The sequence below is a fragment of the Falco punctatus genome (assembly GCF_963210335.1).
Source record: "Falco punctatus genome assembly, chromosome: 6".
Taxonomy (NCBI): Eukaryota; Metazoa; Chordata; class Aves; order Falconiformes; family Falconidae; genus Falco; species Falco punctatus.
Genome location: NC_137585.1, coordinates 25,860,069 through 25,881,289, shown reverse-complemented (window position 1 = coordinate 25,881,289; position 21,221 = coordinate 25,860,069). Strand labels below are relative to the sequence as shown.

At 43.7% G+C, this 21,221-nt stretch overlaps 1 protein-coding gene across 5 annotated transcripts in view; it reads left to right on the top strand.

Annotated features, from left to right (window-relative positions):
• Positions 1 to 21,221, top strand: part of DENND5B (DENN domain containing 5B) — a 116,252-nt gene that overhangs the window by 8,064 nt on the left and 86,967 nt on the right. The window lies entirely within an intron of this gene.

The window sequence follows — 21,221 nt, the reverse complement described above, 5'->3', positions numbered from 1 at the left end:
CATGGTAGGAAAAGTTTTTGAGGGAAAACAGATTTGTTCAGGAAACAGTAGGCCTTCACTGTGGTATTTTGGTCACATTAGCCATATTGATAATTTCAAAAGTAATTAGGGAAGGAACACTGATGGGTCATCACAATAAAAGACACATACTGGGGAGATGACTAATGTGTGACAGACTGCTGAGGTGTCAGGTACTGGCATGGCTGGAAGATGCTTCTGTTACATTACCAGTATGAAAATATAAACAACTCAATTTATGCTTCTTGCTTGGAGTCAAAGATAGTTTTACTCAGCTGTCTGATCACTACGTCTTAGCTGAGAGCTTTCTCATTAGGTGTCCTAGGCTTGATGAAGGTGCCTGGCTGGAAACGTGAAACCATGCTCGCTTAAGGTATGAGGTTCTTTTTCTTCCTCCTTCCTCTAGCTACCAACCCAAATTTGGAAAAATAACAACAAAACAACCAAGCAGATGCTTAAAGAGTGAAATGGAAAGAGTGTTCCATTGCCAATACATATTCTGTAGAGCTGGTTTGAAGGACTTTGCTAGATCTCAGTGACCTGCTTCAAGTGATAGTATAAAAATTAACTGTTAGTAGATAGAGTATTGTGAGAGGGTTATGGTTTTGGTGGATCTTTAAAGAAAACTTGTTCTCTCACTGGAGAACAGCCTTCACAATTTCATACAGAAATGTCAGCAGTTCCTGGTTTGTGTTCAGAGTAAATGTTTAAATGTTGGTCTTGAAGAGTGAGCTTCCCCTCTGCCTTGGAGCATGAGCTTGGCTTTGCTTCACAGTCATATTATTCACCAAACTGCAATAATAATTCTGGGACGTAGTAGCAATTTTTATCAAAACCCCCAAGCTTTACGTCAAATGGAGTCAAATAGTGTTTTGAAGCTGTGTGAGTGATAGGTTGCACAGCATGAAAACTGGAAGAATCCTCTGTCCGTCCCCTTCTTGGTATTCTCTTGTCATGTTAAAGACTAACATGTGGAAGGGTAAGGGGGCTTAATCTGAAACACCATTCTGTGTAAACAATGACAGGATTAAAAAAAAAAAAAAAAAGCAAAGCTCAACTGTCATGGGTATGCAGTGGCTGCTGCTTTTCATGGATGACTGAAATTATTTGTATAAATTTGCATTTTCCCCCTTAGCATCTATATAAACCTATGCTCATTTCCATGCGTAGCTATTTTCACGTACAAACTGATTGGCATGTGATGAAATGCAGTGTTACCTGTTAGCAGTAGCTATAGTTACAAGGGAAAAGCAAGTGTCACCATGAATGCTCCTTACACAGGGCTGCCCAGGTGTAAGGTGTTTTGAGACTTCTGTGCTTGAAAAAAAGAGGGCTGAACATTTTGTAATGAAACGATGAAACCAAGTGCTCACTTAACTGGTAATTTATCAATGAAATATTGATCAAACAGGCCAAGCAGTCTGCTTTGGACTGGCTGACATTCAGGATGCAGCTGGAGCCTGCTGGGAGAGGATGCTGCCGTGATGGTCCAAATAGGTATTGCTTATGCTGACTTTAGGTGTCTGATGGGTTCTGGAGCCCAGGTTCTTGCTGGCCTGGAGACTGTCTGGAGGGTCCAAATCCCTGATTTAGAAGCCCACCTCTTCTGATTTTTCTCCAGGTTGCTGCTGAGATGAATCCAGTCCGATGGTGTAAATACCTTCTGCTGAGCCCTCTGGTCTCATGAAAGATAATCAACATCTATTTTTTTTAAATTCAAACTATGAGGTATTTGAGCGAAGAATGTAATATACAATTGAGTAAATATTTGGCTTCTCTTTGTTGAGGGAGGGGAAGATTTGCTGATTAGTTGGTTACTCACACAATAATGTTTTTCCATCAGTATTCCCACTTGGTATTCTTGTTTGTTTTATGCTGCACAAGACACTGACATGAATTTAAATTTAAGAACAATTTTATACTTTAAAATGAAACAACAGCTTTGTTAACATAGACCTTCAGCTGTGATGCTGGCTGGTGTGGGAGAGATGAGGGACTGTTGCACAGTTTCTGGAATGGGACTTTTTGTTATGTAGATGTTGTGCTTTCTCACTTTGTTTATTCTTCCAGTATAACAATTTGAAAATACACAGCACTGAGTATTTGGGGCATAATTCTCACATTTTATTTAAAACACAGCCCCCCCTCCCCTTCCCCCAACAACAACAACAAAAATCCAAACAAAACATCAGAAACACCCAAACCCCTACAATTTTGTGTGATCATATAAAGATTAAATGGCTGGTCATGACTCTCAAGGCTTAAAAACTGCCGGGTGCTTTGTAGGATGGCTGATGGTGGATGTATGCTCTGTCACAGAGCTTTTTTGAAGGGTGTATTCTGCTGTACGTTTTGCCTTGTAAACACTTCAAGAATGTCAAGGCCAGGAAGAATGACACCAGGTGTCTCTAACGCACCCCTTTTCTGGCTGTCAACCTTTGTCTGTAATGACTATTGTTATGAATCTATTAAGGGAGAATTTTTTTTCTGGAAGTCGGGGTAGCAATTATTCAGCACAGATGAATTAGGGGTTGAGCCTTTTCCCAAGATGATGCTATTCAAGATAGGTTTGTCTTACTAGCATTTGCAAATGTGTTGACTCTTTCTGGCTTCAGCAAGTGTGATGGCAGATGTTGTTCGACTCTTAATTCAAGCAGGGATGTGTAGTCTAGTGTTTCTGTCTCAAATCAAGGAATGACTAAGTGCCAAAGAATCCTGGTGTAAGGAATGCTATTAAGTAATCATTTTTTCTCTGTATAAATATGAACATCTGCATCGGGTGAGGCAGCTGTAGCTGTGGCCTGCTGTCATACTTAGCGAAAGGGGAACGGTGATGGGAGATGTTAACTTCCACAATAGCAGTTCTGGTTAATAACTTATGTCGTTTCTCTGCCTGTGTCTTTGTTTTCTTTCTTCCTGGAGCTGCCCACAGGGTGGTGAGTTGGGAGGGGAAAGAAAGAGCCCGGTTGAAAATTGCTCAGTCTAACACACTGTTAAGAAAAACAACTAAACCCCCCCTCTAGCTTAAAGTGGGCTGAACTTCCCATGAAAACTCTGCCTTAATGAGCTCGGACCCCTCAGCCCTGCTTTGTCCCTGTCAGCAGGTGAGAAAGAGCTGAGGTCCCCGGCGCGGGTGCCCTGGCTGTGACCCAGGGGCTCGGGGCCCCGATTAGTTCAGCTCTTGTGCTTTTGGCGGGAATAAGAATGAGAAAACATCTTGTCTTGGGGCCTGGATGTATTCATGCTCCTCGCCTGCAGGTCTGTGCTAGCGCTGGAACAGGCGTTCGTTCAGGAGCTGGGGAGAAAAGGCGCGGATTTAGGTCTGGCCAGAGCTGAGGATGAATTGCTCAGAGCAACTGTCGCAGTGGAGTGTCCAAGATATGTCATATTTAAGAGTGGTGAAGGTCTGAAAACTATTTGCAATTCAAAATCTGTCTTGGGTTTCAGTTAGTGGTTAATATTTTGTCAGCACTTGGTGGCAGTGACTTGTGACTGTGTCCCAGCATTGCTCTTGGTGTGCTGAATAGCTCAAAAGGGAAGCTGGCACTTAGCGAGAGACCATCTGTGTTGTTAATAGTGTAGCGTTACCCCACTCAAAATTCAGCTTGTGTGATTGGTAACATGATCACACTAGACCTGTTTCCCTTTTTTTCAAAAAAGTCAAAAAACTAAGTCCCAAACCCAATCTGTATCCTTACCTACCAACTTCTGAGCCCATAGGTCAATTTAATTTTGCCAGAGGTGAAATTGAAAAGAGGGGGATTTTTTTTTGGTGTGAAGTCCCTGCAGCTAGAGCAGAGATCCTAATTAACCTTCCAATATTACAAAGGCTATGGGAAAAGCAACAGCATTTTATAAAGCACGAGAGGCCCCTCCACGTAGGTATCAGGGCAGGCTAATTGGGCACAATGCTGGGATCCTAGCGGAGCGTGCATTGCCTCCTGCCCATCTGGTGGGTCGGGGAATGAGGGGGTAACTCATGGTGCTGAGGGGAAAGAAGGGAAGATCAGAGCTAACAGGCCTGTGTGAGCAAAAGGAGCTACAGATGAGAGGACCGTGGTTTCTCTCCTGGTGTCCTATCGCGTAAATCCTAGTGCTCTTCACCCATACCTGTGAAACCATACAGCTGTGTTAATGCCACCTTTCGTAATCTTTCCTTCTCAGGCTCAAGTGAACTGTGTTAGGAGAGCAATTCTGCTACAGCTCTTACAATGTGATAACAGGTGGTGGGAGCAAAGCCACATTTGGCAATAAATAGCAATGCAAGGATGGTTGTTTGCTGGGTCCAGGTCCTTCCTCAAACTCAATGAAAGGATGCAGGAGCTCGGCTGTGTTGGTGCTGTTGCATCCAAGAGATGAGCCTACAGAAAAGCTCTGCCCCCACCCCCAAATGCACTGAATGAGAGGTACAGCAGCAGAATATGCTGGGGAAGGGGGTTCTCAAGTTTCTTTTTCCTTCTTAATCTTCCTTCTTCTCACACTTAAAACTGAACTGGCTCATCCTCATGCTTTATTGTTTTGAAAGGCTATTCTGACCTTTCTGATAATATTGTTAAGAACCAAGAACTATATTCTGATGTATTAAAGTGCTAATGATGCATAAAGAGTCATAAAACTCCATTAAGTGCATTAAATTTTGAGTAACTCCAGTAAAAGGCACTGTAAGGGATGGCTAATCACTCTATTTATGAGTTGTCTTGGAGGAAAATGGCAATATTCAGCTGAATTTGTGCACTGAAACCTAGAAGGAGATGGCGTTGCCTTGCAGTACAGTGGGAGGCTGGCAATCCACGCTTGATTAATCTGCTCATACCAAAGTGACATCACTCCATGCTTTCAGCAAGCTTGTCATAGACGAGTGCATTTATGAGCCCCTGGGCAACTGAGACTACACTTGGAGGGCAGGGGCAGAAATCAGGAAGAATAAACATTGCTGACTCTGTTTCTCTTTCTTACATTACCTATACATACTTTTTTCCAAGCAGTGCTTAAGTGATTCCATGTTAAAGTGAACATTTTAAAATGCGTCTTCACATCACTAACAGTAGCAGAGCTGTTGTGTGTGGGTTTGACCAGCTGGGTTATTTAAGCCTTCTTGTTTCCCTGGACTTTCTCTACTTAAAAAATGTGATCTTCAGATGTGACGGACTGACTCTTGATTAGTCGCTGCTAGACTATGCTGAGCCTTAGTACATTAGAGAGAGGCTGGGGCCAAACCTCCCCCAGGGCTGGCCAAGCGGTCCGCTGAGCCATCATCTTCTTTTGAGTGGATTCAATTAACTGGTTGGTAAAAGTGTGTAAAAGTCTCTGAGGGCTGACGATAATTTGCGGTCCAGAAAGTTTGGAAATTATTCTGTCCTTCAGAGAAACCATTTCAAGAGGCTACTTAGCTTTTGTAGGGTTGATCATCTTTTACTTTCTCTTTCTGAATCTGTTCAATAAAAAAGGGATTGCAGCTAAATTTAAGCAAACTCTTGCATTCACGACTTACATTTCTGTTTTCCTTTGTTGCAGTGGCTTACTGATAATTGTTTTGCTAATGCATTTAAATTCTCCTTAAAAATGTATTACCTGGTTTATTTTGTGGGAGGTCATTGGTTTCACAACATTGTATAAAACTGAAACCAAATCCTTCTGTCTGCAGCTGCAGTGTTAAATAGAGCATCATTGTCATGTGGTGAACATGGCTGTCAAAACACTTCGGGCGAAGTGGGTAACATGAACAGTTCTTCTACTTTAAATATTTATAGAAGAAAATGCAAACTCAGAATGCTGCCAGCAGACAGACATACTGCTTAAATACATTGTTGTGTTGGTGAGGGCATGAATCTCCGTGCTGCAGCTTTAGGAAGAAGACAGCGAGTTGTCTCTCCTTGTGCACAAACTCAACAGTGTACTTTTTCTGCGTGTAAATATCTATGAAAAGAAACTGGAAGTTTAAAACTTCAGAAGAAAAACAATAGCTCTATGCGAGTGATTTGCCTGCCAGCTCCCCCCAAAACAGTCCATTCTCTTTGCCCACTGGTCTTCTGCTACAATAGTCATGGCATAAGCTCAGCACAAGCCCCCTCTCTCATGCCCAGCCTCAAGGGTTGGTGCGTGTTTATTTCAGGTCCTCTGGTGCAAACAGGTGGTGAACTACAAGTGGTGAGATACTGAGGAGAAAACCATGTAATTAAATCTGTCACTGTAGTGTAATAAATCTCTGTTGTATTCTTTAGCTTTTTAGATGCCTTTCGAGTGATACACAATGGCTGTGATTAATGACTATTGTATTGTCTTAAATAATAAGCTTGAGCCTTCAGATAGGTGACATAATTTAGCTGTAATGAGTGTCAGCTTCATGCGTTTGATCTCAACCCTTTGAATTTCAGCGTCATTGTTGCCATGTCCTTGAGAGATCGTTTTATGCTAAAAACTGGTGAAGGGGGATGGGAGGCCATTTCTGTGAGCGTGAAGAAGCCAACCAATCTGTTGCTCTGAGAGCACTGACTTTTTTTGTTTATCTCGTTTTTAAATATGCAAGATGAAAGCGGTTGGTTAGTTCATAAACTGGACCCACTGTTACTGAGAGAGATTGTCTCTTTGACAAAAGTATTCCTTGCTGCGAGGTGTCTGCTGAGAGAACTAGTGATGGGTATTTCCTTTTGTGTGTCAAGATGCACCAAATACTCATAGCAGGGAAAAGGCTTTTCCATCCTTTCCACACCGCTGCCCTGTCCATCACCACCTCAGCAGGCTTCTCTGTTGTTTTCTGTCTTGACTGAAGGCAGCAGGTCTTTGGTATGAGCTCCTAATTTCTTCACATTTCTCTTTCCATCGCCTGGATTCAGCTGACAGGAGAAAACACATTATATTCTCTTCCCTGCAGCTACTTGTGAAGAGCTTTCCCCTCTCCGTGCTGTGTACCTGCACAGCACTTTGGCAGAGCTGGGAAGGGAGGGCTGAGAAACTACAAAGCATATCAGACCTAATTATTCAGTTAGCATAAGGGCCTTTCTTTCCTGCTTGGGGTATGTGCTCTTGACTGTGTGGGTAGTTTGACTGACATGGTGTGCTGATTTCAAAGCCATTGCACGGTGCCGCATAAATGCTTCAGACCCAAATCCATCCTCCCAGCCCAAAGGGGCAGCCTTAACGGCAGCCTTTGCAGGGCTTGTAAGTGAGGGGTCAATGCAGACTCTCCCCCCATCATTATCTCTGTGGGGACTGGGGGGGAAAGGGGTTTTAAATCCCTCACCCTTTCCTATTAAGTCTGACTCATTTTGTCTGGTTTAGCATTGTGGTAGAAAGAAACATAATGGATTTGTTAGGGTCAGTGCTTCACAATGTGACAGTTGACTTTGATGGGCAATAGGGCCTAGTTTGCCACTCCAGACAAAGGATTTGTAGGTCTTGCAGGCTGCCATCTGTTTCTAAAAGCAAGTTTTTGTGGAGAAAGGATGCAACTTGCATGCTGAAAAAGTTGGGTGTTTTTTTCTTGAGAACTGCTGAGCCTTTGTATTTGAGCTTTTAATTTCAAAACTTAAGTACAGATTATTAATAGCAGGACTCCCCTTTTGCCCTCTCTCGGGCAAGCTCCACATCCAAATACCTCTAGTGGTGGGCTGATGTCTTCTAAAATACTTGTACTTTAGAATACATGTACTTACACCCCAAGTGTTTTCTATTCTTTCCTCCAGCGTCTACATCAGCCTGTCTGAAATACAACATCTGGCTGCATTCAGGTTGTTTGCATTTATTCTGATACATAAGAAAATAAGCAGGATTGGAGAAGAAATAATGTTCAGCCTTCGTTTGGTTTTTTCACTTGTGCTGAAGTTTTGTCTTGTGCTCTCTTAAAAACAGCAGAAGAAATAGTTGATCATACTGTGCCCCTGTAATCTAGACTGGAAAGTCCTATTTTCCTGCAGTGATTCCACGGTGGAGTCTCTTAAATAGAATGGCCAGCCGACCTGTAGGGCTTAGACTTGCTGACAAGTACGATCTATTTATGTGCCATGTGTTAACCTGACTGTTAATGGATTGTTTCTATGTATAACTACTGGAGGTAGCACAGGGCTGCGCAATCCAGGTCTGGAGGGCAGGAAAAGATCCTGCTGCAGGACTTAGCAGAAATAATGAGTAAAGCCTCTGCAGTTTTCTTCTTTCCAGCTGGAGACAAACAGGACTGCCAGCACTGATAAAGAGATCCTGGCTCACAGTCCTGTCCTGCCTATTTATTTAGCCAGTTGCTCTCCTGATGCAATACGGCAGGGGTTGATCCAGTCCTTCCCAGCACCCTTACGGTGCATTTTTCTTTTTTATTAAGGGGAGCGACTGTTGTGGCTGCCGTAGCTGTGCAGCTACACACGTGCGTCACAATATGGGGCTGGAAGTGCAATGCTCCCCTCGTTGTGGCAAGTGAGTTAATATGCTGCCGATGAATGTCACATTAAGACTGTGGCAACAGCCAAAAGGAACCGGCACCTTCCACCCACCCCCAAAGACAACAGCCCATGTCCTGTGCCAGAAGGGCCTGCCTCCGGAGCCGTCCTGGGCATCTCGGCGCCCTCCTGCAAACCAGCGTTTCCCACCAACGCTTTTTCTTTATTTCTGCCAGTTGCCAGCCACTGGCAGACCACTGGGAAGCAGCAGGGGGGCTCTTGCTCTCATTGCCCGAGTGCTCTGTTTTGGCCGTTCCTGGATTTAACCTTTTCTCCAGACTGGCTCCTGGCCCTGGTGAGTGCCACGGTGCCGGGGACTGGCTCGGGAGAGGGGGCTGCCAGCCCTGCCTGCTGCTGGGCAGGTGGGAACACAGCCAGCGGCTGGTGAGCAGCACAGCGGCTCCGACGCCCTGCCCTGGCTTTCCTCACCGCTCTGCACCAGAGCCAGCACTGCCTGAGCAAGGAGGGATGTCCTTCTGTACAGGCAGCTGTGAAGAGAGGAAGATTTTTTTTTTTAGGGAATTAAACTAATAAAATGACTGCCTTTGATGTGGTGGCCTGGTTCTCTACCAAGCGTTCTGCTGCAGGATGTAGTATCCTGCTCCTCTGCCAGATGTTCCTCTGAAGTCTGTTCCTGGCTCCTGCAGAGCAGCCCCTGACTGCCTGTGAAATCTGCCAGTGGTGTGGCTTCCTAGGTCAGTTCTTCCACCTCTTCCCAGCCTCCGCGTTTATTCCTTAAGTGTGGGACTCTTCAGGCTTCATCTTGAGAGGTGAAGACAGCAGCCAGATTCCTTGGGGATCCCATCCTTGAACACATCAGGAATATTTTTGTCAGAGGTGGTTCTGCAGCTGGTGTGGAGCACCTCTGCTGAGCAGAAGTCCCTGTCTCGCTTCTGAGGAGCTGAGGTCTTCAAGGTCCAAGGGGTGGCACAACAAGCCTGGAAAACACTCCAGGTAAATACCTGAGGTCCAGAGAAGCAGCATTCCTGGTCAATGGGGTTAACTTAAAAGAGAGTGTACCCAGCTCTCACGGGATCGGAGCTGACACGTGGTAGGCAGTCATCACAGGCTGCTTCTGCTGATACAGGTTCCTAGGTACTCTACCTGGCCATTTTGTAGAGTTTAAATATTTTGCCAAGAAAGGGCTTGTCAGGTCCTGCCATGTAATCTAGCCATCTTAGGATAGTTGATGCTGGTGATTTTCTTTGGAGACGTGGTGGTTTAGCTATCAAGTATATGCCTCAGGAATGAGCCCATCCAGCTGCCTCCAATTCCTTTCAGGCAACAGAAAAACTTCATGTCTTTTTTTAAGTGTAACAGTGCCGTGGTGTTGAGTCCTAACACCCAGATGGGACCTTTGGAAATATACTTGAGGAAGCCAAATATTTTCATGCAGTTAACTTTTAAATTACCAAAGCTGAGAATCTTGTGCCTGTCTTCCACTAAAATACAGGGTGACACAACAAGCTTCACGGAAGTGTCTTCATTAGCTTAAGAGGAGCAGATTAAATTTGAAAGGGTTTTGTTTAAGAAACATTTTCATAAAGGGACGCAGTAGCCACTGATGATGCATCAAGTACTTCTAGGTGGTTGTGTTATCACTATATTTTAAATGGGTGTTGAGTTTAAGAAGCCAGTATGCTCTTTAGGGTCTATTTTGTGGTCTCCACGCTTTTGGCAACATATGTATATACTGCTCCTTGGAACTGTCAAACTTGCTGTAGTGGTAGCGATATGATCCTGTGTATCTTCTCTTTTTGTGTGGTCTTTGTAATCTTCTACACCTTTGGGGAAAAAAAAAAAAAAAAAAGAAGGGGAGGGGGGAGAAAATATTCAAGAGTGAGGACAAAAACGGTGGAAACATCATTTATAGAAACAGCAGCTGATTTAGCTGGTTTAACCAAAGAAGTATTGGCCCCATCAGAGGAGAACTATTCTGCTGTATGTAATTGAATTTGCCAAGCTGCAACAAGCCGTGGCATTGCAGTTTCAACCCCTGCCTTTGCTAGTCAGCGGCATTCAAAGCTGCAGAGAGGTGATGAAAAATGCTGAGCAAATGCTGTGTGAACTGTAGAGTCAGCACTGAAATGCCTTCTTGACCTGGTCGTGATGGTGGGTTGTTTCCTTCTTCTGAGTCAGTTTGGGACATTTGGGCACGTGTCTGACATGCAAAAACGAATTGCTTACCGCAGGTAGCACGGGTTGCCACTGCGGGGATTTTCTTCCTTGCAGAGGTCTGCGTGTGTGCGCTCAGTGCCTTCCAGGCAGGCACTTGCACAAGCTGTGCTCTGGAGAATGCCTCTGGTCTGATCAGACCTTTGTGGAGAAAGGAAGCTGAGATTGCTTGGGAGCTGCAAGAAGAAGCCAAGAGTTTTTACATCCCGTTACACAGAGGCATTATTTGTGTCTCTAAGAATAAGGGTATAGTAGAGGACTCTACATCCTAAATTTTAATCCTGACGTGGCATTGACTGTAGTCCCGAGGAGCTTTATGTTCTGTCTTTCCTTCAGTCTACTGGAAAAAATGTGTTATTTGTACAGGGCAATGAAAGCGTTGACTATGAAAGCTGCAGTTATTCAGACGTACAGTTGGATGGTTCTGAACCAGTGCAACGCTGAGTGGTTTCAGCCTGCCTTGTGGGATGGCAGGGGACTAACGTCCTACCAAATTAGTTGTTACTTTAATTGCGAAGGGGAGGAGTGGTGTTCAAATAAGTGCCTTCCATTTGAGTTCATTTGGAGCTGTGGTTATAGAAGCTGCTGTTTTTGTTTGATAAACTTGATAAACCTCATCTGCTGTAACAGTGATTTAAATTGCAGGAAGATAAATTGAGGTGGAGAAGGAAATTGGAGGGCACAGGCTCAAGCCTGAGCAGGAAGGTTGTTTTAATAATGTAAAATGCATGTTGCTTTGGTTCGGGATGAATGCCAACTCTTCAAAGTTTTGAAGGCAAAAAGGCAGAGACCTCAAGTTGTTTAGGAGTAATTGAACATCATATTTGAATATGTTTGAGATGCCTCTGAGAAGCAAGCCAGAAGACTCTGTAACTAACAACCAACAGACCAAGACAGAAGACAATGTAACTTCCTTGTGAAAACAGGCAGGCGCTCTTCTGGGTTTGTGTTCTCAGTCCTAGCATGAGAGCTTTCTGTTTGTGCTACCCAAAATACCGATTAGTAAAATGTGCTGACGAAAAGGAGGAATTTAATGTAATCAGGGGAAGACTGATGTAGTTTATCTGTGGGCATGGGTGTGTCTCTGTGGGGGTGTGAGATTCCTGCCCTAGATTAAGGGAGACGTGTGTGCTTCTGTTGGACCCAGAGGAAATGATTTGAAGTGCAATGAATAATGTTTGGGAGGGATGAAGAATAGGAGGCAATGAACACAAGTATCTTTCTAACTTAAGGTTAGTTATCTTTTAGGTTTGGTTTGGTTTGTTCTGGTTTGTGTGTGTGTGTGTGGTACACCACATTTAAAATAGCTCAAATGCAAAACTTGAGGTTACAAAGCACACTAAAACTGGAATACAGACTGCTGTTTGGAAAAGCAAACTTGCAGAAATTTGTAAAGAAGTTTGTAGCCTAAGAAATGGGCAAAACCAATAAGAGACCTGATAATTTTTCAAGGTTCTGAGGGGAAAAAAGATTATCACACAGAAGAGTGATGAGTTGGTGAAGCCAAAAGTTAAGTAGTTTTACAACACTGTCAAAAATCCTTAAAGCACAGATGCAAAGTGCCTGGGAGGCTGCGGGTGGTGGCGGCTGTTCTTTCTCCGCATCAGTGTGTGTGTGTGTGTGTACAGATGCATGTGCAGGTCAAGTTCCTCTCATCCAGCACAGCTGAAGGGACCCCAGATAACCCATATTGTTAGAAAATGGAGTTTCTGCAGGCTCACAATTCTCTGTGACCCTTTGCCCCTCACTAGATGAGAATTCAGCAGTTTTCTGATAGTCCTAAATGAGAGCCGATGACCTTGAGGGCAACAGGTACAGCTTCAAGAAGAATCGTGGCAACTTAATGGCTTCTTGTGTGTGTTTTTTCTGCACCAGATCTGAGAATTAAATAACTATAATAATCTTTTGCATGGGTTGTGCTGTCAGTGATCTGAGCAAAGAAGCCTACTTCATTTGGTGCCAGGGCCCTTGCAGATGAAGAAATTGCAATGCTTTTTTTTATGGTACGTGACAACTGATACTAATGCGTGTTCAAGAGCCTCATTAGTCTGCAAGTCCTAGTATTCCACGAGGAGTGATCCTCTAAACCTCTTCAAACTTTTCACTTATGTTAACAGTAGAAATCTTGACACCTGGTTCCCTCACTCTGTCCTTCAGTTCACTAACAGAAAGTTGTGGAACATGAAACAAGAAATCAGGCTTTTGGGGGTTTGGTTTTTGGTGTGTATGTGTGTTTATGTGTGTGTTCATGATAAGTCAAGATAATGTTCTTAACTTCCTTAGGAACTCTGAATATAAACCCCATGTTTCAAAATCTAGGAGGTAAGAAGTAAATAGGAGTGCTTCTGATAAATGTTTCTAAGAGGATTTGTTGAGATAAGTGACGTATAGGGATTACCCCATTTATATGTATATTTGTACTACAAGATGAACTAATGTTAGACGCCTGACAGACCAAATCACAGTACTTCTTAAACGGGTACAGCATTTACATTTTCCTTGTGATATGGCTCGGTTGCAGCGTCATTTTACCACAAGCTTATCCAGGAGGCTTAGTTTGTGCTGTGAAAGCACAAGCTCAGTTAGTTACATCCACATTAACCAAAAATGTTCAGTGGTCTTAGAAGATGACTTAATGGCTGTCAGCTGTCCTTTTTCCTTCCCTTTTGAAGCTAGCAGGCCATGTGTCACTAGCCAAGGTGGTGCTTGTCAGGCCTGCATGCTCCTTATCCCTACAGTGTGGGTACCACATAGTTCTGCAAGGTGATGGGTGGCTTCTGAAACAGTCTGCAACAGTTGTCCTGCTGTTGGAGCAGCCGGGGAGGATGGAGGTGTTTCAGTGGGGTGGCCATGGGTTACAGTAGCACAGGCAAAGCAGTGACTGGAGGGAGAGGAGAGTTGCAGCTGTTGAGAGAGCAAAGCAGTGACTGGAGGAAGAGGAGAGTTGCAGCTGTTGAGAGAATTGCAACAATTTTAGGGAGATGTGTGACTTGATCAGGACTAGCCTGTCTGGTGGCACTTAACTGCACAAAAAGACTTAGCTGAACTATGGTGCTAAAAATCTCGTGGGTGAGAGCATGGAACAGATTTTGGCAATTTTCAAACTTAAGTCCATTCTCTGATACCTGAAATTCCTTCAAAAACAGTTTTCAAAACAAGTGTTCTTATTCTTCAATCTTCAACTCTTGTATTGGAGCATTAACAGAAAGGAGGGGATTACCTGAGGGTCTGTAAGCTTTTTTGCAAGAGTGACTGTGGTGGAAGAGGTGTCAGAGGACTTGCTCTGACAGAAGTAGATACCCTTCAGAAGAGTCCTCTGCTCTGCAAGCTTCATCTTTCTCCACAGTCCTTAACCTGTCTAGTAGGAAAATGATCTTACAATTCTCTTTGGCTTCTGCCTTACCTTGCTACGTGTCCAAAGGAAAGTCGTTTCCTTTTTGAAATGTACCAATTTAATGTAAGACATCTAATTGTAGTTGTTGCCATATGTTGCATTACTGGGTTAAATTTAGTCGTAAGGCTGAATTAAAAACTAGGTTGTCTCATTCAGGCAGTCCCATGTGTTGATTAAGTAGCTTGAGCTGCAAATGCTGTTCTGTGCTGCATGTAAAAATGCCTGCCTAGATCGCCAAAGAGGATTCCAAGTGCTTCCTATTGCCCTGTAACGGTGGGTAACACACATATGGCAATCCTGTCCTGGTCAGATATGCTGTCTGTCTTGTCTAATAGCTAGTATATGCTGTTGCTATAGCATATAATCCATCAACAATGTTATAAAATAACTCTCCCTAAGGGGTCACTTCTTCATGGTTACCCTTTGGAAAGGTTGATTTACGTACTGAAATAGCAGGGAGCTTGTGCGTGTGCATGCACATCCTTCTACTGAGCCCAGTGTGCTGTGATGGGCAGGCGTGGGCAATGACCAGTCTGCTTTTCATCCTCTGCTGATATCAAAGGGAGTTTTTGTTCTGCTGTCTCCTATGTACCTAGAGTTCTTCCATTCATGAGCATCCCCAGCCTGTGAAATAACTGTGATGTTATTCACACATAACCAGGTGATGCCTGTATAACTTTGTTCAGTTTGTTTGATGGATGGGATTTATCCCCATCACTGTATTACGTTTCTATTGCAACTTCTAACCTTATTTTGGAAAGTCATTTAATTAGTTGGGGTGGGGTGGGGAAGGAAGTCATAGCTTTTTGAGACGTGATGATATTTTTGGAAGTGAGAGAGGAGGATGTAGTTATTTGGATTCCTTCCTTCAGGCTGCCAGATTGACTTTCTGAAGACTCTACTAGTGCAGGCAGATTTGGCATTTCTGAAGAATATGCTTACTGCTTTTTTACACAGTGTTAGGAAACTGTTCCAGCTCAGGGAGATGCTGGGCCCCACCAGTAGTCTAAGAAACTACAGAGGCAGTGTATGCATTGCCCTGGAAGGGAGCTGGTGCATCTGCCATTTTGGAAGCCTGTCTCAAATGGCACAGCAGCCTCTCGGTGCATGGTTACGCATGTTTAACGAGCCATGGTCCTTCAAACAGAGGCAAGAATATGAAGAAATAAAGTACTAAGCAGATTGAAACGCAATGTAATCACTGCATTAATCAAAACTGCCCTGCTATTTAGCACAAAACTAGTTGAAAAAAAGTAATGCTCATCAATATGGATTTAATTCATTTGCAAATGATTCCATCAATACTTTGGTCTTTGATGTATTAATTTTATCCAGTAAATCTGTTATGTAGCTAGTATTTCTCACTGAGCAGTCTCAGCCCTCCATAGGAGGCAACTTGCTGGCAAGATGGAAGTTTATCAGCATGTTTGGTCACTGCAGGTCTGCCAATGAAATCCACAGGTAGTTGTTTGGACTTGCCTATAGAAAATTCCTGGGAGAGCCCCCAGAACCCTAGGAAGAGCAGAAGAAAGCTTCTAGGTCCCATTTTAATTTGTGTTTTTATGTTGTGGTTGGCTGAGGGTTCAGCATATCTGCATCTCTGAGCACCTGGGAGGCAGTGGTACAGGCTGACAGAAGATTCTGGGGGTGCTCCCATCCAGAGTCGTGCTCAGGATGCGTGCTCTTCCCTACCATTTCCTTCTCCCCACTCCTTCCTAGGCAGTATCCCTGAGCTGTTCCTCAAGAGGAGTAGTGATACTAAAACCTTGTCTTCTGATGAGAATCGATGCATGGTATCTGCGGAGCTGAGCAAGGAGAAAGTCTTATTGCTAAAACTGTCGTTGCAAAGGGGATATTAAGAACTTTGTCTATTTAAGGAAAGCTTAAGGTCACACTATTTATGGCTGTTTCCTACAACAAATCTCTTGTGGAAGAAAAAGTGAGGCGGGTGGAAGAAAGCTCTTTGAAAGTTGTGTGAGCACCTGGCGTGGGTAGGACTGGGTGTTGTGTGACTTCTGAGTAGCTGCTCTTGGACTAGTCATTCTTGATGAAAAGATTAAATGTCCTTATGGTATAAAACATGAAGTTGATGTACCTTTTCAATGCCATCCTGTAGTTTATATTCCAAGGCCCTACCATAGCTTTGGTTTACAAAGACAAATCTTTTGGTTGTATTGCAAGGCCAGTAGCAGCTGCAAGGGGCTGTGTGAAGGAGTGCATTCTCCTAGGGCAGAGCACAGGCCACTGCTTTGCTGTGTGTTGGAGAACTTCAGTACCTGGCTGAATAAAAAGCTTCTGCAGGCTGCATAAACCGTTTGATACGGCATGGCACAAGGTAAAGCAGTACACTGTGAAACATTAATGTAGAACTTAAAATCTTGCTTTAAAAACTTGTTAAACTTTAATTACAACAAGCATGGTTTAGACACCTCATTAAAATGTTAGAACTTGATGTTCAGTGTATGAGTTCAAGCAGGAGAAGATTATCCTGAAATATGCATGCAAACAGGATTTCCCCTGCCCTTCTTCAGAACAGTAGGGACGAAGCATCAGAAAGTAAAGTATGACATTAGAAGTGCCAGTTACAGCGATCTGCATGGATTGAAGTCACTGGGTTCCTATCCATGAAACAGCTTGCCCCAGGAAGTAAAAAACAATTGTTCATCACCTTCTCCTTAATGGGGCCCGTAAATCTCTCTGACCTAATGAAAGCTGCAAAGCACAAGAGGAACTTTGATTCTGTAATGCAGTTACAAGGTTCAACGTGAAACTGAGGAAGTCCCTGTCCACACTCCCAGGATTTGTCCCTGCATTTTATCCAGCTGAGGATTGGTCAGTTATTTCACCTGGCAGCATTGAGCTCATCCCAGTCAGGTGAGTGGTGTCACCAGGGAACAGTGGGGTTACAGTCACCTTATGGGTCTTGTCTGTGGTCATTTTACAAGCTTCTTGGCTTAGCCAGGCATGATGTTTTTCCTTTACTCTCAGGTGTTGTCAAAAGCATGGCACTATTTGCAGCAACGTGCAATCCTTAGTGTAGGCTCTGAAGTGATTGTAGTAGCACACGTACAGTAGTACATGTAGCGATTGGCTTGGCAAGGCTTTGCAGCACCCCACTTGCAGCTGGGTGGTCCGTGTCTCTGATACAGAGAACTTGGGCACTGTTGCATACATCTCTAGGAGGGCCTTTTGTTCCTGGTTGCAGCAATCATGGTTCAGTGGTTCTGTACAACTGCTAGTTCTCTTAATTTGATCCTTTATTTAAAAATAACAAATACATAATAAAATAAAATAAAATCCCTAGCTCGTTGCAGGGATGACTATTCCAAAGCAGTGAAGAGCCTGAGGCTCTTCAGGTGCAGACTTCTCTCACTGCAGTAGTTGCCTTGGTGTAAATGATAAATGTGGTCATGTTGAATAGCAGCATGTTGTTGGACTGCCTTGGTAGCGTGTCGGTGGGAGGGAGGGCAGAATGAGCAGTATCCTCCTAAGAGGAAGTTGCTGGCTACACATTTGGAAAACCTTGTGATTATCTCTTTGTAAGCCACCTTTTCATAAGGTAGCTATGGGAACTTTCTTTCAAAGACAAGTAATTAAATATTTTTCATCATCCTACATTTTAGTATTTCATTCTTCCATTCCTTTCTTCTGTGTCCTAACAGTTTTCTTTGGGAAGTTTGGGTCACAAATGCTAGAGAGAATGCCTGTCTTTTATTGTCATTTTTTGAATCAGTACACATTAAAATCTTTCTTCCTTTAAATAAAAATTTCCACTATTCAGAAATTTTTAAAATTTTTTGCCTGTAAAACCAGAGACAGTTTCCCTGAACTGTTTAAAGCTGTTTGCTTCCTTTCCCCATATCCTCCCCATCCTCCAGGTGTCTTTTTAACAGAAGAGACTGAAACTGTCTCTGAGGCATCACTAGCCTACCATGCGATGCGCTGGAGCTTGTGGAGACTTTTATATTGTAATTAACTTGCAGATGTTTAACATGAAAATTTTGTCTGTGGATCTGAACGTGGCATCATTTACCATGTGGAATAAAACAAGGACAGGGCTTCGCAATACTAATGAGTCTTTTTAGTCAAAAGAAATGTGCAAATCTGAAATAGAGATGTCTGAGATCATTTTGTGGCACTTGTAGCAAAGTGAATCGACGCGGCTGCACAGGTGCTTAGAACAACAGGGACGCAGGAAATGGAAACCTTTGGTTTCTCTCTTAAAATAAACCCAGAATTAACTACAAGCACAGCTTGTGGTGCCTTTTTCTAGCCAGTATAAACCTTCTTGGTAGACTACCTGTAGTCTCCTCCTGACAGCAGTCCGGTAATAAAGGCTGCTGGCTTTGGGCTAGATGTGAAGAGCCAGAAGTGACATGGGCCTGCGTTTCCTTTGGTTTCTGTAACGCTACAAGGATCGTAACTCTGAAGCTCTGGTGGCAGCTCTGAGGCAGAAGTGACCAACATTATACAGAGCATAAAAGTACTGGCTTTTTTCCATGTTACTTGCCATGTCAGCTGTACTTTTGCAGGGACCCATAGGGTCCCAAGCAGTCCTGAAAATCTGATTACTACAGGCAAAGCGGATAGTGGCAGGTGGGGAAAAAGCCTCAGCATTGGTTTAAGGTGAATGTGTGTAGGGCAGACTGGAGAGTGCGTTTGAGCAATGATAGAAAATCATAAATGGGACAGCAAAATGGTAATGATTAAAGTTATAAGAAAAAGAATATGGATGTGTCTGATCCTTTCTAAATACTTGACAAGCAATGCTAAGGCAGCTTGGAGAACAGAGTATTCATCTCTTTCTGCCCCCTCCCCAGCTGGAGCCCATGGAGCGGGGACATGGATGAGAAATTAAGCAAAAGATTGCAGCCACTTTAAGGACAGCAAATCCTGTTCACTAAGATGTATGTAGATGGTTACTGAAGCTTCATTTAATATTCTGCTTCATCTCTGATGTGTGGCCTTGCAGAGATCCTGTAATTTTTGTAACTGAGATATTTGAACGCTCCTTCTGAATTTAGGCAGCAAATTGTACAGATAAGTACCAAAAGATTATTTACTTTTTCTTTAGATCGTGGGCGTCATAATTGCTTAAAAGTTATTGTATTTGCTAATTTATACAAAAAGGACATTGTGGTTTTCTGTTATGTACAGGCCTGTCCCTTGTAACAAATGCAACATGAACAAATTCCCATCCCATCTTTTTTTTGGTCTGGTTTTTATTGTAGTACAGTGTTTTAAATAGCTGATACTGAGTAATTGAACATGTCTCCAAATATGCTTTCAGATGACTCTTATTGCTAATGTGTGAAAAGGAACAAATGCTTTAGGGTAGTGGCTATCTTAATGTTCCTTAGGAGAAAAGCATAAGCCCTGAGTGCTCCCTTTCACATCCCTAGTCTACTTGGGCTGTGTATTTGGTCAGCTTTGTTCCTGTGACAGGATTTCTTTGAAGATAGCTAACTTATGTTTGTTCATATTTCTTGAAAAAAAAGGATGATGAGCCAGAACTGAGTCATTTTGTACTTTGGAGGATTAAGTAGAATTTGTGATATTACATTTACTGGTTTGGGTGAATGTTGCAGTGAAGTTTTCATATTACCGAGGGCCATCACTGTTCATCCAGTTGCCTTGCTGCGGTCTGTTAAACAAAATAACAGCTACAGGAAACATATGGTTTCAGTTTTGGGTGGCACAGTGTGTTAAGCAGTTCAAGATTTGTCATCTTAACCTGTTTATTGAGCCTGATTTTTAGTAAGCTCCATCAGTAGGGTTTGTTTGTTCTAGGGTGACTTGTGTCAGGCTTCCCCTTGCCGATTTACTGGTGGGGCACCAAGTCTGTTTACAACACGGGCGTCTGTCTCCTACAATAGTCATACAGTTCTCATTCAAATGGAGCTTTTTTTTTTTTTTTAGAGCTGTTTGAATGTTTTTAATATTCAAGCCCACTGCAGTCTCATAACTTAACCTACCAGCTGAAGTAAAGGCTTTTAAATGAGACTCTTCACTACTGTTCCTATGGTTACACTGGAACAGAAACCTGCTAAATAGGAGCCAGAAGGGCACAGAAAATCTTTTAGTAACAGTTGCTATCATTATTGCAACTTTACAATTTCCAATTTATTCTTTCATGTTGTCTGCAACATTTTCTCTTTAAGTGGAAGCGTGTCTTTCTGAGGATTAGTGGCTGATACTGTTGGAATACAGTAGCTAGAAGATGATGGAGACACATCCCCTGGAAACAGCTTTTTGTTCTGCTTGCAAGTGGATTTATTCCCCCACCCCACCCGCCCCCCTTCCATCATTTAACTTAAATTGCAAAGCGCTCTTTCTGTGCAATTCTAAGAGATAACTCCTGAGTTGGCTGTAGGTGACTTGCATGCAAACTACAAACCAGCGTGTCAACGTACACCTTCCTATCAGATGGTGGGAGTAGTAAGTGGTACGTTAACTGCTGTTGTGGGGAAATAATACATATTTAAAGCAAACAGTCAGCAGTTCCTTGAGCACTGGAACAAATGGAGCCCAGGTCTCCTGTGGATTTGCCTTGTGCATGATTGATTTTTACCATCTGAGAACGAGCACGCGCCTTTCCTCACAGCTGGGGCATTTTGTGGTGTTTCCCTCAGGTCACATCTCCAGGGGAAAGCACACACGGCAGTGCTAATGGGAGCTATGGCGTCCTCCTCCCTCCCTCCTCCCCACCCTATGCCCACCTTTGGGTTGGAGCAGAGGGGTGTCCCCGCTTGCCCATTTTCTCCATCTGCTTTTGCTAGCCCAAGAGCATATCAGGTCACCGCTGCAGTCTCTGGGTGCTCATCCCCTGGGCTCCCTGGGGAGGCATGTGGAGAGGTCAAGGTGCCGGGCTGCTCCTGCCTGGAGGTTGGAGAGGGTGTGGCAGGGCTGGGGCGGCCATGGAAGGGGTGCAAGGGAGAAGATGCTCGGCAGTGAGCGATGGGACTGCCCCCTGCCCCTCTTGACCCTCCCCGTGTTAGTGAGAAGCAGGAAGGCCCCTCTCCTTCTCTCCAGGGTGGTGCCAAGGAGGCAGCCAGCTGCTCCTGCGGCACCTGCACACTTTGGGGTCTGCCTTCAGCTGCCTCTCCCAGAGAGACCCTTCTTCTGCTAACCCCTGGGGCAGCAGATTGAGATGTTGCTTCTGTTATCTCGCCAATGCTGGTGAATGCAGAGTTTCCACTGGAGAGCAG